Source organism: Heloderma suspectum, chromosome 1 (genome assembly GCF_057233095.1).
Source record: "Heloderma suspectum isolate Gila_16-S chromosome 1, 16-S_ref, whole genome shotgun sequence".
Taxonomy (NCBI): domain Eukaryota; kingdom Metazoa; phylum Chordata; class Lepidosauria; order Squamata; family Helodermatidae; genus Heloderma; species Heloderma suspectum.
In genome coordinates this window covers 318,628,675-318,647,789 of record NC_139458.1, presented here as the reverse complement: position 1 = coordinate 318,647,789, position 19,115 = coordinate 318,628,675, and the positions used below count along the sequence as shown (strand labels likewise).

Sequence of the window (19,115 nt, the reverse complement as noted above, 5' to 3'; positions counted from 1 at the left end):
TTGTACCTTTAGGTAAAGATGTCTTTCTGCCCTATCCTAAATCACTTATTTGTCAGCTCAGCAGCTCATGAGATCATGCCATAAATCCACTTTACATAAGATAGCAGCAAACGTTTTGATGCAATACAGGAACTAGGTTTGGCAGGACAAAGGTCCTTCTGCTTTTTTAAAAAACGAGCCCATGTACACATAGGCATATTCCAGTTAATCAGTATTCTGTGTGTTTCCCAATAAACATGTGGTGGAGATCAGTATTTTTCAAATACTAAAAATCAAATAACTGCTCTGAGAGTTTGAAAAGGAGTAAAACAAAAAAGATTTATGCAGAATTTCATAATTTACCATTTCAGAGAGAATTCACTTCTAGCTTATTTCCATCAAAAACATAGCTTATTTACAACATCCATATGCTAGATCCTTATCCTATGCAGTACTAATATTTAAATATATTTGCTACATTTTACTCAGTCACTTCAATTGTTTGTCTAAATGACTATCACATGATACCCGCTCCATTTTTTCAGCTAAGCATTCTGTTGTTAATTTGTCTTTCTGTCTATTCAGCAACAGCTGGGTATTTTAAGACCATTCTTTTCAACACTGCAAGAAAGCTTATTTCTTAAAAGGGATGTTAAGAAAGAAGATTTGACCATTTAGGCTGAAATAAGGAAGAAGAGAATGAGCTAAGATACTATAACTAAAAACTGGTAAGTGACAATGCCTTTGTCTGTCTGTCTCTGTGGTAGAAAAGATCAGCGTTAAGCGTTACCTCTGGCAAAGAATGAAATCCATTCTGAAAAATCAATATGCCCACTTAATAAAACAAAGTTAGCATTTCTCTGGCAACAAATTTAATTTGGATCAGCTTCTTTCGTTTAGGTTCACATACATGCAGAAGCATAGTATTTCCCCACACCCTTTTCTCTGAGAGTTGAGTTCTAAAGTAGGCTAAAGGGCTTCGGCCACAGAGCAGGCAGCAGCAATGGACAAATCAATTTAATCAGTCACTATGGTATGTACTGAGTTATCCAATTCAGTGAACCATTTCACCTCCCCAATTGACCAAAAGCCAGCTGTCAGGGCCCTTGCATCTACTCCAGGGGGCCTCATCACCTTTTGATGATGGATGTATATGGATGTAGTCTGAATGGATATACACCCACTCCACATACCTTTCTTAGTTATGGTTTGCAAGGAAATGCACTTTCTACAGTTACTTGCATTTATTACTCTCCCCTTCACTTTTAAATAGGGCATGTTGTATTCCAGATTCAATTCTTCCTTGTCACTAATCAAGCGAACATACCTTTTGGCTGAAACGCTATGCTATGTTGTGCACACGCCCATTTATACTAGGGATGTGGATTGGATTTGGACAAAGCCCAAACCAAATTGGGAACCTTCGGACAATTTCTGCTGTTTCCCGAGGCAAAGCAGGCTTCCATTCAAAGTGATCAGAATAGAAGCTTCATTTGTGATTTGGTTTCAGAAAAGCAGACAGTGTATCTCCAAAAATAATTTTTGTCTTCATTTCTCTAAACACTGACTATGAGTGAGAGAGGGAGGAGGGTTGAGTGACTGACAGGTCCACCTTCTAATTGTAGGGCATGTTTTTACCAGGGTCTCTTCAATGGCTATGATGGAACTGTCAAATGGCCATTCTTCAGGCTTCACTATGAAAAACGCTTTGAACTGGTTTATAATAATCATAACTCCCTAGCCCCTGCACCATCCTTCTGAAAACTTGCAGATTTCTTGCTTGGGGACATCTCTATGATGATTGCCATCTTCATACAAGTTGCCCCCACCAAAAACAAATGGGGAAAGAATGGGAAGGGAATCACTCATCCCCTCCTAAATTTGAGGACTTCCTTTCCACAAAAACTGCTGTACCTATCCTTTACAGTTTTCTTACTCAGGGCCACCTCTGTGCTGTCTGTCATATTCAGGAGAAGGGTAAGCAAGGCCAAATTATAGCCTTTTAAAAAATAGTTAATGGAAGGCACGAAGCCTTAGATTTCATAGAATCATAGAATACTAGGGTTGGAAGGAGCCTATAAGATCGAGTCCAACCCTCTGGCTCAATGCAGAAATCCAAGTCAAAGCATCCCTGACAGATGGCTTTCCAGCTTTCTGAATCTCCACTCAAGTTTGGTACCTGAGCCAAAGCAGACAGCCTCTTAACCTACACTGAGCCGAACTGGACTGTTTTCCAGAGTGCCAAATTGGACCCAAAGTCAAATCTTGTGGTTGGTGCAACCTCTAATTTGTACACACTCAGTAGATTTATGACCTGAATTCAGTTTTTGCATTTTCTTTATACAAGTTGTATCAATCATACTGTCCTACCAGATCCCCCTGTTCTGAAATACTTTTAGTCACTGCACTCAACTGTATACATTATAACATCTGAAGGTTAGTCTGCTACATCACAGAAAATACGCAACATGACATTTCATGCAGACTATAAAATATACTCTAGAAACATCAGAGCAGATCCTGCCCTTAAAAAGAATAATGTTAACTTATGTAGCAGAGAAACCTTAAACCACTTAATTTTGCACTTTATGCTAAAAGTTTCTGGAATGAAATAGAAAGAACTCTTTTTCTTATTATTTATTTTACTGAACAAATTGCTATTAAAAGATACAGTGTATCAATGTATTAAAAATACAAAGCAGACAAACATTTATACTGGCTCATCAGACCTTGAGTAAATGCACTGGATCAAGGCAGCCTTTCAGATCCAACAAATAATTTTATATATATTTTTTTATGACAGAAAACTACAAGCAAACAAGCAAAACTCTCACACACTTGAACTTACTTTAGTACAGTAGGCAATTTCTCATTATGCATACAAGTTGCTGATCTGTACCTGAAATCTAAAACTCATCCTTCCAAATGTACCTGTTTGTACAAATGGAATGACAGCTTGCTTTTTTTCAACTGCAGATTTAACAAGTGGTTTGATACGTATTTAGTTTTGAAGTTCTGAAAGTTACAATCCTGTGTGTGTCTTAAAATGTGCTAGATGTGCTTCAACCATTATTTGTAATACTAACATCAGATATAACCAGACTTTAAAATGTAGAAGAGCTGGGTATGTTTTCTGATGACAGTACATGAGAGTAAGCTACTAAACCCAAGTTTTAAAGGAATTCTTCCACAGTCAAGTAGAACGATGCTCAGTAATTTGTGCATCACAGAAATCTAACTTTTGATCTGTGGGATCTAGAGGCAGAGGTGGGCAGACTTGTGAATCTACTTCATTTTTGACTAGAACCCCAAGATCTACCATCCAGAGCCAGGTGCAATGTAGAATGAAAGAATTATAAACCCAGGAATTTGTTTCTAGTACTAGTACTGAACTCGCAAATTTTCCAGACCAAAATAAAAATAAAAATCCACTCCTGGTTATCCAAATATTTCTTTGTTTCAGCAGTCTAATTTAGGAGGAAGAGTAAAAAATCCTCGCTGATCTATTACAAATCACCTAGAGATCTATCAGTAGATCCCAATCTACCTTCTGCCCACCCCTGATCTAGAAGGTAAGAGTATGCACACACAAAAGCCTCTTGCTTACGGAACTTGGATTAACTCAAGGAAGAATAAGGAATTTGATTCATGGAATTTGATAAGGGTTTTATTTTGTTCAGCTAGGAGGATTGCTTCTGTTCCCTGTCCTGAACCACAGGATATGGCGCAGTGAAAAATTAACAAGAAAAGCCAAGATCAGTTAAGACTGAAAGCCGAAACTGAAGCTGAGACTGAATTGCACTTAGCTAATCTATTTTTCTGACAGAAAGATGGCATTTATTTTGTGTAGTACATCACCTATGGCCTATATTTCCAGAGGAAAGGGACTTGTAAATATTTGGCTTTAATTACTGCTCAGCTGACCTAAGCAATAAGGAAAGCAAGTACAATTGTCTTTTCCATGCTGACCTATAATACGATTTGGATCATTAATCCAATATACATGGCAAGTAGCATTATCATTTGTACTGTTTTGCAATATTATTCATTGCCAGAAAACAGTTTCAGAATTATCCACTGGTGACAATATCCAGAGAGTTCTGAATTACTCACTTAAATGTTCTCCTGCCAATTCTCTTTTGCTTGAAATGCTAATAGTTCACAAAACAGTATCTAGGGAAACAGTGACCAATTAAAAGTTCCTCTTACTGTCAAAGAGCTTTAAAAGCTGGTATTTTATTAAACTAGTGCAAATGAGGTATTTAGCCAATATTTCATGTGTTCTAAAAATCTGCGGAGAAATAATTAAAAAGGAAGCTGCTATATTATGCATACCGTTTCGGAAGTAATTGAAATCACCAAAATTTACTTCTAAGTCTGCATACATGAGATTAGGCTGCATGGTTTATAAAAACAAAGCTGTGTGTCAAGTCATCAATGGCATAACATCCACTTAAAGAAATCACTGTTCTGGAAAGCAAAACAGGAGCAGTTCTGTAACTATCCTATCCTGATGCCGGAGATACATTATAAAAGATGAAATGACAAAAAATTAAAAAGATTAGTGGCTTCAGTAGTGGTTTAGGAGTAAAAACGTCTTCAGGCTAATTTCATAATGATAAACCTCTGCCTAATGTACGAATTCAAGGCAAACCATTCAACATCACAGTAATACAAGTCTATGCCCCAACCACTGATGCCGAAGAAGCTGAGGTTGATCGGTTCTATGAAGACCTACAACACTTTCTAGAACTAACACCAAAAAAAGATGTCCTCTTCATCATAGGGGATTGGAATGCTAAAGTAGGAAGTCAAGAAATCACAGGCAGGCATGGCCTTGGTGTACAAAATGAAGCAGGACAAAAGCTAATAGAGTTTTGCCAAGAGAACACGCTGATCATAGAAAACACTCTTTTCCAACAGCACAAGAGATGACTCTACACATGGACATCACCAGATGGTCAATATCGAAATCAGATTGATTATGTCCTTTGCAGCCAAAGATGGAGAAGCTCTATATAGTCAGTAAAAACAAGACCTGGAGCTGACTGTGGCTCAGATCATGAGCTTCTTGTTGCAAAATTTTGGCTTAAATTGAAGAACATAGGAAAAACCACTAAACCATTCAGGTATGACCTAAATCATATCCCTTAGGAATATACAGTGGAGGTGAGGAATAGATTTCAGGGATTAGACCTGATAGACAGAGTGCCTGAGGAACTATGGACGGAGGTCTGTAACATTGTTCAGTAGGCAGCAACAAAATCCATCCCAAAGAAAAAGAAATGCAAGAAAGCAAAGTGGCTGTCTGAGGAGGCTTTACAAGTAGCTGAGGAAAGAAGGGAAGCGAAAAGCAAGGGAGAAAGGGGAAGATATATCCAACTGAATGCAGATTTCCAGAGAACAGCAAGGAGAGACAAGAAGGCCTTCTTAAATGAACAATGCAAAGAAATCGAGGAAAACAACAGAATGGAAAAGACTAGAGATCTCTTCAAGAAAATCGGAGATCTCAAGGGAACGTTTTGTGCAAAGACGGGCATGATAAAGGACAAAGAAGGCAAGGACCTAACAGATGCAGATGAGATTAAGAAGAGGTGGAAAGAATACACAGAAGAACTATACAGGAAAGATCTTAATGTCCCTGATAGCCATGATAGTGCGCTCACTGAACTTGAGCTGGACATCCTCGAGAGTGAAGTCAAGTGGGCCTTAGGAAGCATTACTAACAACAAAGCTAGTGGAGATGACAGTATTCCAGCTGAGCTATTTAAAATCCTAAAAGATGATGCTGTTGAAGTGTTGCATTCAATATGCCAACAAATTTGGAACACTCAACAATGGCTGCAAGGCTGGAAAAGGTCAGTTTACATTCCAATTCCAAAGAAGGGCAATGCCAAAGAGTGTTCAAACTACCGCACAATTGCGCTCATTTCACATGCCAGCAAGGTGATGCTCAAAATCCTACAAGCTAGGCTTCAGCAGTATGCGAACCGAGAACTACCGGAAGTACAAGCTGGGTTTAGAAGAGGCAGAGGAACTAGAGATCAAATCGCCAACATTCGCTGCATCATGGAGAAAGCAAGAGAATTCCAGAAAAACATCTATTTCTGCTTCATTGACTACGCTAAAACCTTTGATTGTGTGGATCACAACAAACTGTGGCAAATTCTTAAAGTGATGGGAGTACCAGACCACCTTACCTGTCTCCTGAGAAACCTGTACGAGGGTCAAGAAGCAACAGTAAGAACCAGACATGGAACAACCGAGTGGTTCAAAATTGGGAAAGGAGTACGACAAGGCTGCATATTGTCATCCTGCTTATTTAACTTCTATGCAGAGTACATCATGAGAAATGCCGGGTTGGATGAATCAGAGGTCGGAATTAAGATTGCTGGGAGAATTATCAACAACCTCCGATACGCAGACGATACCACCCTAATGGCAGAAAGCGAAGAGGATCTCAAGAACCTCTTGTTGAGGGTGAAAGAGGAGAGTGCAAAAGCTGGTTTGAAACTCAACATTAAGAAAACTAAGATCATGGCATCTGGCCCTATCACTTCCTGGCATATAGAAGGGGAAGAAATGGAAGCAGTGACAGATTTTACTTTCTTGGGCTCCAAGATCACTGCAGACGGTGACTGTAGCCATGAAATTAAAAGACGCTTGCTCCTTGGGAGGAAAGCTATGGCCAACCTAGACAGCATAGTAAGTAGCAGAGACATCACCTTACTGACAAAGGTCCGTCTAATCAAAGCTATGGTTTTCATAGTAGTAATGTATGGCTGTGAGAGCTGGACTATAAGGAAGGCTGAGCGCCGAAGAATTGATGCTTTCGAACTGTGGTGCTGGAAAAGACTCTTACGAGTCCCCTGGACTGCAAGGAAGTCAAATCAGTCCATCCTAAAGGAAATCAACCCTGAGTGTTCATTGGAAGGACAGATACTGAAGCTGAAGCTCCAATATTTTGGCCACCTAATGCGAAGAGAAAACTCTCTGGAAAAGACCCTGATGCTGGGAAAGACTGAAGGCAAAAGGAGAAGGGGACGGCAGAGGATGAGATGGCTAGATAGCATCACGGATGCAATGAATATGAACTTGAGCACGCTCCGGGAGAGAGCGCAGGACAGGAAGGCCTGGCGTGCTATGGTCCATGGGGTCACGAAGAGTCGGATATGACTGAACAACAAATGGTTCATTCAGTTAGCACCAAAGCAGACAAAATAAAAATACAGAATTGCTACTTTGTGGTTATAGCTAATCCAACATTTCATCACAACATCAAGATTATTATTACAGATTATTTAAGGGGTTCCCCATGGGCAAAGGCCGGATATATTTTTTTTCCACACAGTTTTCTCTTAAATCTGGAAAGCGCACATGCAGTTTCCTGGATGAGAACCTAATGCATTATGCAAAAGTAAAACACAGTCCTCTGTTATAATGGGGATGATACTTTTGTTTTCAAGGAACTAATCACTTTAATACCATACTATGAAGTAATTTTCATTTATTATTAAGACATGTGTCTCTTATTCTAACACCACAGACTGTAGAGGGAAAGAGCCTATTTTTTATATTCTGGCTGTACATCACACTGCTTAGGATTCTTGTTTAATTGTAAATGCCATAGGTGTCTGAGAGACCTAACCCCCTGAGCAAACGCATGGAGGGTTAATACTACTATTGCAAACATTGTGAAGACCAAGAAAGAAAATGGGATTGAAAGACAATTTTACAACAAGCAGAAAGACAACTGCTGCTACAGGAGGAACGTTGCACAAAAACAAAGTTTTATGTGAACAATCGCGGACCGTCTGAAGAGACACGCATGACAGAACCTTACAATGAGATGATGGGGGAGGGGAATAGAGCAGGGAGGAATTTATGTTAACTCTAGATACTGTAGGGCATGCAGCTTTTCACTTCTTTATCTCCCTCCTTTTCCATAAAGTCTTGAAGCTGTAATACATTCTTTGTTCACAGCTAATCAGGATTATGTTCATGTTTTCTTAACTGGGAACTTAACTGTCTTAAAAATTATACTCTTTTGAGTAACAATGCTGTAACAGAAAATCACTGGTGCGAATTCTAACCATTTCTATTTTAATTTACCTCAGAAAATACACTTGAGCCAAAGGTGTTTAGATGTCTTAGCAGTATCTTTAGTTTGTAACAGTAAACACTGGTATTTATGCAGATTGCCTGTTCTACAGTTTGCAATCCATTTCTACATAAATTGCTCATCAGTTGTTTCAGCTGTCAACAGGACATGACCAATCAAGCTTTGGTCTTGCATATAGGTTTGGCCCTTTCGTCCATAAGATAAATGGAAGCTTCTAGATTTATACTTGCAAAATAGGGGGCTTTCAATTATTTTTTCCCCCTCTTTAAAATTAGAGACACAGAGGACTTTGAATGCATGTGTGTATGTGTACGCATGCATGAGAGAGAGAGAGAGACTAACAACAGAGTTAGTGGTTAAAAATATATTTAAGCTAAACATTTCAGCTTCTCCCCTCATCTTAGCTGTGTGAGATTACACACACACATACACACTCCTCAGGCTCTTTCATCTTACACGTAATATGATCCCTCTTTGTATTTTAATGGTCTTGCATGGCATCAGCTTACATTGGTCTCTATTATAATTCTGTGAATTAACCAGTTACACAAAAATAACTAGCTGATCTGTAACAGGTTTTTAAACAAAGAATGGTTAAAGCTGTTAACAGTGCTGAACATGCTTCATAAAGAAAATATTTGGGGACTCTGGTGTTTGAACTATAATTTTCATTTATGAGTACAGATATGCTAAATGATATTTTCCCAGAAGATGGAGATTTTGGATGAGAATAGCCAAATTATCATGTTGTATTTTATTGTTTAAATTGTCATTAACTGCCCAGAGAGCTTCGGTATAGAAATGTTTAAAAAATTAAATTAAAAAACAATAATTGGAATACATACCCTGGCTCAAAATGTATGTTTTGAGCTAATGTTTTGACATTGGGTTCAAATGACATGACAACCCATCGTGGGTAACTAACCACAATGGGTTGTCATGTCATCCGAACTCAGACCGCTTCCCACAGGGTGGCTTATTTTTCAGCAACAAGCCACCTTGACAACCCATGGTTTGTTCTAGGGGTTGTTCAATCCATGAGGGGTTGTTGCATTGCCCAAATCTGAGCAGCAATTTCACCATTGCAGGAATCGGCTACAGAGCCACTTGGCAAGAACAGCAAAACCCCCGCCACTCTTCACGACCTTGCCCTTGCTGCTGCAAGTGGCAGCTCCTCCACCGATTCCCAAGGAGCACTTTGGAGTGACCATCACTGGTTTGCCACTTCCCGCCCCAGGCACATAAAATTGCGCAAAGTTTGTATCTCCACCCCTTTGTCAGTCTTTCGCAAATGCAGTCTTACAGCTGTCCAATATCGGGATCTTGCCTGGTCAATTTCCTTGTATGTTTCAGTTGTCAAAGGGAGCTCGGAAGCTGAGTAGGTTACATACATGGAAACTGAGAGGGCAAAATTGCATATAGGCTACTTTGCACACAGTTGCCAGGGTCCAATTGCTGAGTTGTCAACTGAAAAACACACACACACAAAGGGGGTGAAGCAGCATAAGTGGGTGCCCCCAAAGGGAGGGGAGAGCAGTATCTCCCCCTTGACAATATGATCCTGTTGCTTTTAAGTGTTGAACTGATTTTTCTCAGTGCCTTCCACCTTTTCAGCCATTCCCTGAGTCTTCAGCTTCCCCAGAAAGCGGAGATATTGGCTCTCATCCCTTTTTTGCGGCACCTTTTCAGAGCACTTGCTGTTGTGGTTATTGCAGTTCCTTGACAGTTCTAGAAAAAACCCTGTGAAGGCGGCTGAATCGGACAGAGTGAATGGGGCCCTGTGTGGTGTGTGCGTGCATGTGTGTTTAACTGCCACTGGTGCTGGCATCCCATTTGGTCCATCCCATTCTGCTCCATAGGGCTTTAAAAAAATCTGTGGGGAATATTTGTGCATTTTTTTGGACTAAGGAATATATGCACTTTCAGTAATGGAGCAGTTACTGCAGGTACACACGGTTCACCTCCATGTACTTCCCAGCCATTACATTTACACAATATTCTCTTCCATTTAATTCCCAGCCATAAAATTTGCATACATTTCAATGGGGTTCTTTTTTCTTTTTCTTCTTCTTTTTTACAACTGTCAGGAAACCCAGCAATTTTCCGGAGCTGAAAAAATAAATAAAAAACCTGACCCCAATTGCACATTTTGGGGGGCCCAATTTTTTTTTTTAAGTGTGGCGAATGGCAAGCAGTAGCAATCGGAGCAGGGAGGGGGAGATGAGATGGGTTCTGCTGTGAAGGACACTGGGATACTAGCCGGAGGACAGAGGGGGCAAGAGGGGGAGAACAAGCCACAGTGAGCTGATCGTCTGTCAGGCGCACCGTGGGTTGTTCTGCAAACCCACACTGTGTAGCTTATTCGAAGGGTGGCTTAGTGTCACTTGCAAATGCAACCTGCGTGCAGCATTTTCTGGGGGTGGGGGTAGACTTCTTAATATGTAGTCCCCTTTTTCCTTATTGTAGTAGCATGAAAAAAGCAACAAGCCTGAAGCACCTCAGATAAATTTCAAAATAAATCATCTTTCTCGGGCACGCTGGGGTGTTTTTCTCCTTTCTCTTTGAATTGGTGCAGCTCTCCTGTTCCTGGTACATATTCCAACAGTAATAATAATAATACTTTGTGAAGCACTTCTAAAACTGTTCAAATCTCAAAGCGCTTCACATGCATTATCTAGTTGTAATTTTTACAACAACCCTGTAAGGTAAGTCAGTATTATTATTGCCCCATACTGCAGCTGTATAGGGGCAAGATTCAGCTTACTATGTGGTCTTAGGCAAGCCACTGAAGCAGAGGCAAGATTCAAAAATGGAGAATTCACAATTCATAACTCGGTCTCTTAACCACTATGCTACATTGACGTTCATAAAACAGATGGGGCAATTTCATATAGGAGGAGTTAAATCTTTGAACCATACACCATCATAGTTTTTCCATGTTTACAATTTAGGTCATGTCGCTTTTGTAAGTTGTGGTTAAGATCAGCTTAGACCAAAAGAAATTGTGGAACTATGTTTGTATCCTCAATTCTATGGACAAAATTTAATAATTCATTACAGTCCTTAGTTCTATTACTTTAAATGGAACTGAGATCATGGTTGTCAAATAATTGCAGAAAATATAGGTACCATTTTGGAATAAAAAGCTGGATTTTATGTGTAGTGCAAGATCAAAAAGGTAATGGTTTTAAAACAATGGCTTGTATCCAAAGGTGTTTTCATGCAAGGAAAGCATTTCTCCAAAGATAGATCCACACTTCCATACTCTACCAATTGTGCCCCATAAACAAATTCCATAGGGTTAACTGTACAGTTTTGAATGGGGATTGATGAAAATGGGAAGGGCTGCTTTGTGTGAATGGAAGTGATTTCGGCTCAAGCAAAGGATTTTTGGATACAATCCAGTTGTTCTGATGATATTTCATATCCAGCTTACAGTTCAGCTAATGATAAATGTGGGAAACAGCTGAAGTCTGAAATACTATTTTCCCTCATGTTAGTGCCTCAACTGCTAATAATTTCTACCAAACACTGGATTTTTTTTTAAAAAAATCTGTCCTTTCATGTGAATAGCTAGAAAGTGGACGTCTTTGTACGGTCTCAATTGACATATCACATTTAGAGAAAAGGTGATTTGTGAAAAACAAATTGTAACATTTTGGAATAAGAGATGCAATAACACCTATGGTGTCATCTTGATATTGTCAGTGCAATCCTATGCATGTCCACTCAGAAGTAAGACCCGGGAGTTCAGTGGGACTTACTCCCAGGTAAGTGTGTATAGAATTGTAGCCTTAGGCATTGAGAAAATGCTTTAAAGTATATAAGCGTATTTAAGAAATGACTGAAGGCCCATATAGACTATTTATTGATTGACTGATTTGTACCAAAAATGGCACTCAAGGTGGCTTAAAATCACTGACAAAAATAAGTAAATACATTAACACATAATTAAAAACAATTAAAACACACACACACACACACACACCAGAGTAAAAACAGCATCCAGCTCAACAGACCCACTTACAAACTAAAGGCCTGTTGGAATAAAGCAGCCCTTGCCTGCCAGCAGGAGGGCATCAGAGAGGAAGCAAACCTAGCCTCTCTTGGCAGGGGGTGCCACAGCCAGGGAGCAGCCACTGAGAAGGCCCTCTTTCTCATTGCCACCAAATGTGCCTCTGAAGGTGGCAGTCTTGAAAGAAGGGCCTTCCCAAAGATCTTAAGAACTAGGCAGGCTCATATGGGAGAAGGTGGTCTTTCAGGTAGCCTGGTTCCTAGCCATACAGGGCTTTATAGGTCATAAACAACACCTGGAAACAAGGGAGTCACACGCTCCCTGTAACCAGCCCTGGTCAACAGTCTGGCTACAGCATTTTGGACCAGCTGAAGTTTCTGAACAGTTTTCAAAGGCAGCCCAGTATGTTACAGTAGTCCAAATGGGATGTAACTAAGGCATACGTGACTGTGGCCAGATCAGACATCTCTAGGAATGGAAAGAGGTGGCGCACTAGCCTCAGCTGTGCAAACGCACTCCTGGCCACCATCAAAATCTGGGCATCCAGGTTCAAGGCAGAGTCCGAGACTATACCAAAACTGTGAGCCTGAGTCTTCAGGGGGAATGTAACCCCATCAAGTACAGGTTGAATCCCTATTCCCTGATCTACCTTTTGACTAACCAGGAGAACCTCTGTCTTGCCTGGATTAAGGTTCAATTTGCTTGCCCTCATACAGTCCATTACTGACATCAGACTCTGGTTTAGAATGAGAACAGCTTCCTTGGATTTCGATTGAAAGGAGAGATAGAGCTGGGTGTCATCAGCATACTGGTAGCACTGAACCCTCAAACTCCAGACAATTTCTCCCAGCGATCATGTCAACCACCTGGGCCTTTTCTCCATACTGGAGATCAACCAGGGCTTCGACAGAATTGCTGGCCAAAGTGACAGGAAATTCCCTCAAAACCATCCAGATACATCAGTCTCCTGGGGCTGACCATCTTAATCAGCCCTCTGCCCCTGCAGAGGCTCTGAGTCCCAGTGACTCTAAACTCCACCAGGTAGTGAACAGAACTATAGAAAGTTCCTCCAACCCCCAGATCACCATCATCCTATCCTACACAGAAGACCAGGTCTAAAGTGTGCCCTGCCAAATGAGTGGGGCCAGGTACTCATTGGGACAGACCCATGGTTGCCATGAAAGCCACGAGGTCCTGAGCCAATCCCAACAAGGTGGCCTCAGCATATATATTGAAGTTCCCCAGCACAACAAGCAGCACAGACTCCAGCATTAACCCTGAGATCACCTCATTTAGTTCAGGAAGAGGAACTTTTGAGCAGCAGGGTGGGCTTCACGCTAACAGAACCCCTATTCTGCCCTGAACATCCAACTTCAGATACATACACTCATAACTGGAAGACTGCAGGATGGGGAACCTGGACAGAGAGATAGAATCATGATAGATCACTACAGCTCCACTTCCCCATCCCCCAGGTCTTGCCTGCTGCTACACTGGAACTCAGGTGGGCAAAGAAAGATTTACTCCCCCTGTCTCATCCAACCAGGTCTCCATGATACAGGCCACATGATTCCACCTTTTCTTTTGTCACTCAACCTTTTGTCCTCACCCCTCCCCCCGCACCTACTGCCTTCCCCCTTTTTCCAGAAGGAGCCTCCACTGGATCTCAGTTCACTTCACAAATGGGAAGAAGCTCTACCATTCATGGAATGGACACTCTGGAACCATCCCAGGTATAAGGAACTCCAATATAATGGCAAACCATAGTAATGGTCTATGCTGCCCAGTACAGTCAACCTGAACTGGTAACGGCTCAGAAGTGACAAAGAGGAGCTTTCAGTAGGATACAATATTATCAAAATTAAAGGCATACAGCATCACCATCACTCCAAAATACAGCAGCAAAATACAGTAATAAATAAAAAGTAGGCATTCTACAACATAACTACTTTCTTTCCTTGCTAGTACAATAAATATTGACATCTCCTGATATAATATGCGAACAATGTGACCTTGATCCAACTCTAGCCACATGCAACTAATTGTGTACAATGGCTAGTGGTCCTAGATATGGGAAGTGCAGCCTTATTTGCATCAAAAGACGCATCAGGACTCATATGAGCTCTGCAGTGCTGGTAAACATGCATTTGAGGCGCACGTTCACATGACCTTTGTGCAAAGAAGCCTGCTTCAGCTGGCACTCTCACTTGATAGGATCAGGGTGATGTTGTCAAACAAAAACAACTTTATTTCAACCAAGTAGGACAAACTTGTGTGGCTTTCTTTCCTGGTTAAAAGATCTGCTGTTGTCTTCATTTTTACCAAAGACTATCAATTGTCATCACTGAACTGTGGAAGTTAACCATAATACAAGGCCACAATGTTGCCTTGTTAATACAATGCAAATGAATGACAACTGTGGTCTGAGTAAAATATGCTGCTTCGAGTCCTAATTATTGGGTCAACTGGGAAGGGGGCCAAAGAGAGAATGTTGGTGACCATTTTAACATTTCTGAGAAGTAATCAATTTTTTCATGGTTCATACGTCTTATCTTACTTTTGTAAACTTCCCAGAGAGCTTTGGTTATGGGGCAGCATAGAAATGTAAATAATAATAATGGAAACAGGGCCTTTTCAGTGGCTGCACCAGTGTTGTGCAACATCTTGCCCTATGAAGTTCAGATGGCTCCATCTTCTGACTGCCTTTTGACAGGTTAATACCTTTTTATTCCGGCAGGCTTTTATTTAGTTTCTTCTTGTGTATAACTGATATGGTCATTATACTTACAGACTGTAATAGTTATTGTTATACTTTTATATTGCGATTTTAATTGATATAAGCCATCTTGCATAATACATGTGTATTGGAAAGATAGGTACAAATTTTATATAAGGTAGCTTCCTATGTTCCACTTATAGCAGTCACAGAATAAGCAGGCCTGCATGCCTGAGTAGAAGTGAAATGAATTCATGAAAATAAAGGGCATCAGGATGGTTGAGCATCTTCTACTCTTATCATCTACCACTTTGTAGTAAGCATATGCATATACACAAGTGGAACAGCCACAGCATGAGAAGCTAGCAACCAGAGCATAGGCACAGGCCTAATCCTTATTTACACGCTGTTTTATTCCATACACAAAGGAATAAACACACTGTTTTTAGCCTGACATATCCAGAAGTGTGATAGATTAGCTACTCGCATGACATTCCGGAGTTTGTAAAACTGATGTCATTTCATTAGTTAGTTATATTTATATCCCACCTTTCTTCCAAAAATGGTGCTCACCGTCTGTACGGAAACCTTCTGGCTATATATCAAAAAAGTGTAGCTGCTTCCCTTTGGAGCAGTATCTAAAATTAATATTTTTCTGAAACATTTCTGGAATGATGGCATGTACAGAAACCAAGGTGTAGAAATTCCAAAAATTGTTCACAGATTTAGTTTGAAGAGCCAAAACAATTGACTCATAGTAAGGTTTGCTATAATTCCACATATTAAAGATTCAAATAGGCCATTGAACGACTATAGAATTTGACAGTGAGGATTTGAAAATAACCACAAACATCTGAAAACAAAATGTTTTGCAGAGCTTCAGCCTTCCTACACCATATAAAGTGTGATATCATTTGCATGACACTTTAAGTCTGGAATTTGGGCTTATTAAACCAGAATATGTGCACACGCATTTGCTTGTCCTGCTCCTGGGCAAACAAATCAGGCATGGAGCTCGGCATTATGTCCAAACAATGCTGATTTAAAGCTGGCTTATGAATCCTGGCTTGTTTGGGTGCAATAAACCATAATTCTGGGCTCACAAGTTACACTAAGCTATCCATGCCTAATGTGTTCACTTACTTGCACAAAGAGGAGGAACAAACCAGGAACAATGGAGCTCATGCACATTGTGGTATAACAAGCTAGGATTCCTGGCTTAAAATGATGTGTGAGTGCAGCAAGTGCCATAGGCAACTTCTGCACTGAAACTGTAAAACAAGTTTATTCCTACTGATTTCAAAAACAACACACTTTAAAGTTACTGGGAATTACTGCTATCATACAAGGTTCTTGTGCTGAGACTTCTCTGTGCAGGTGATAACAGGTGACAATCAATGGCCTGGTTTGGACATTACTAAGTCAGATTTTGTTTAGCTGAATTGTGATGTGTTTGTATGTCCAACTCCACCTTGTGCAATTCTAACCATGGTCTAAAACATGGTTTTAAGCTGGTTTACCAATCTCAGCTTGAATTAATTATGATTTGTCATTATGTACAAACCCACATTCCTGCCTGGTTTGTTCCATGTCCCACCCTAGCCACTTACCTGGACAGAGAAGGCTGGAAAACAAAACCACTCTTCAGGCTAAGCTACTTTCACTGGTGCTTTTCCATAACTCACCTCCCCCCACCCCTCTGCCTGAAAACAGTCTCCCTTCCTCAGCCAACTCCTCTTTAGAAAGCCCTCCAACTCAAGCCTGCTCATCAATCTTCACTGCAGATTTGCAAAGAAAGAAAATTTAAAAGGGACCACTGGTTATTTTGCTAACATCTGTCCTGGACTCCATATTGCAAGAACAACTTTGCTCTTTGACTAGATGTTATTGCTTTCACCTCTTGTTCTTGCTAACCAGGAAGGTGTATTCATAAATCAAAACTTGTGTCTTTATTGGATGAGTGGGTACAGGTGATATATAAATGGTCTGATAGAGGTGGGAGTCATGGATTGTTGTTAGTCAAGTTGAGTGCTAACTACATTTGTGTCCAGCTGTGCAGCAGATGGTGGTTATATGTGCATAAACATTTCTCTGTACTTTGTACAGAGTACATTTTACGCAGCTTACAGCTGAGTAGTTGTGTGCTGCTTTGAAAATTTGAGCTTCTCATGAGGAACTGAAATAGGTAAAGACCTGCCTGTGTGTTGCTGGGTGGTCTTTTGGGAATAAATAAATAGCAAACATTTACTCTGGCATGCTTGGCTAGATGCTAGACAGTAGCTATTGCTAATGAGAGAGAGGGAATGGGAAATTTCCCTTGGAAATTGATCTGGGTGGTAGGGTGTCCATGGGATAAATATTCCTATGTCCCTTGGCCTCCAACCAGTCACCTGTTGAGGATGCCAATTAATTTCATGAAATTAAAAAGGTGGACTCTTGCAGATAATTTTTTTTTACTACTTTGTTTATGCTTTCCTACCACCACAAACTCTAGAATCAAGCCAATATTGGGTAGGAAGTGGGGAATTGAGGGAAATTTGTTTGGCTTCTGAGAACAGTTGAAGATCTCCTATGAGAGTTGCCCACCTAGTTTGTGCACCTAGGCCAATCACAGTCCAGTGTCATTGTGCAGTGCAGTGAAGGCATCTGGGACAGTAGGCAGGTTCTGGCAGAGGAAGATGGGAAGGAAACAAAGACCAGGTGAAACAAGTTGAGATTTCATTGCTCACTTGTGAAACTGATCCTGGCTTGCTTAACAAACCATGTGTAAATGCACTGAGCTGTAGAGGAGCAAAATATTGGTTCCATGTAGTGATTATTTCTTCTGCACGAAGTCTAGATATGCACAAACTGTATTTTTGTATGTGGAGGTCAGGGATCCCACCCTGCCTTCCATGCACTGCTTATTTATACATTTAGTCATCTAAACAGAGCTTTTCAGTCTTAGGATTGTCTGTAGAGGACCTGTGGCCAGCAGAGAACTACAATCTCCCTCACACTAGCACTGGGACACCAGTCAAGAAGCAATGCTTATACAGAAGACGCACCCTGGTGCTTTTCTCATCCAGGCCAGTGTGAAGAGTGCTGCATGCCTAAGCAGAGGATGTCCCTTTGAGGTCTGTGATGCTACTGGAAAACTTCTTCTAACTGGAGCAGCTGATCTACAGTGCAATAATCAGTCACTGAAAAAGGTACATAACTAAACATGCATGTCAGTCAAGAGCTTCAACAGAAATCTCCCATGCATATAGCTAACAAAAGAAATAAAAGAGTGTGCCTTTCTGTTTGTCTTGGTGGTGCGCACTAAAAACAGCAGTTAACATAAATATATGTATTTTGGAAGTTAATGAATGTATTTTCTTAAAAATATGCTGCTTAAAAGCCTGATGAGAGAGCTCAGTTACACTGGAGTAAAAACCAGTGATATCCCAATTAGCTTCACTATGGAGGCATTATTGTTGATCGGTTAAAGCAAATACAGAATTTGCCATGACACTTAAGATGTGTTACATTTTAAGCAAAATGGTGATTTAGCACTTAAGCAGTCAAAAGTGGCATAAATTCTAAATTTGGGGTAGAAGAGAGAAAATGGAAGTTAAACGTAAGTTCCTTTGTGCTAGCATTTCTTCCTTACTGCCAAATTTTGTCGGTAGGGGAGAACTGTTCATTAAAAGAAAGGATATTTAATAAGGCCAGGAATCCATTTTCTCAGCACGACTGCTGAACTGTGCATCATGATATTTAGATAGAATATCTCATCGATTTATAGGAGATACTTAAAGCCAGGAGAGGCCTGATAAGAGTTTCACCTTTATGATCAAAGTGAACATACAATGTGGACATTGACAGAATATTTACCTTGAGAACAATATAAAGTAGAATTGTTTTTTGTTGTTGTTGAGGGGGTATAAATGACTAAACTATACACATCCCCCCCCCCAGCATGGCTGTCTGTCAGAAGCCATAAGCACCAATTGGTTCATTTCAATGTAGAACTCGCAGCATGAAATCCAACCGTGTCCAATGGAATGGACACTGCTGGCAGAATGAAGCTGCCTTCCCCACTTTAGCCCCTTATGCATCCCCAGAATCTGACCTGGAGGGTTGGGGACCCTCGAGAGCAGATGGGGGTGCATGGGTGAGGGAAGAGATGAATCCCATTGCACAATCAGATTTTCACTCAGATGATGTTGGATGAAAGCCATAATCCTGATGATATGCCCTTAAAGGTGGTACTGAAGGCAATATTTTCTTTTTTAAAAATATATGCCGTTAAAATAAGG

The 19,115-nt window shown here is 40.5% G+C and overlaps 1 protein-coding gene across 1 annotated transcript in view; it reads right to left on the bottom strand.

The window, feature by feature from the left end:
* The window catches only part of LIN28B (lin-28 RNA binding posttranscriptional regulator B), a 103,763-nt gene that overhangs the window by 6,765 nt on the left and 77,883 nt on the right, over window positions 1–19,115 (bottom strand). The gene's annotated exons all lie outside the window — the stretch shown is intronic.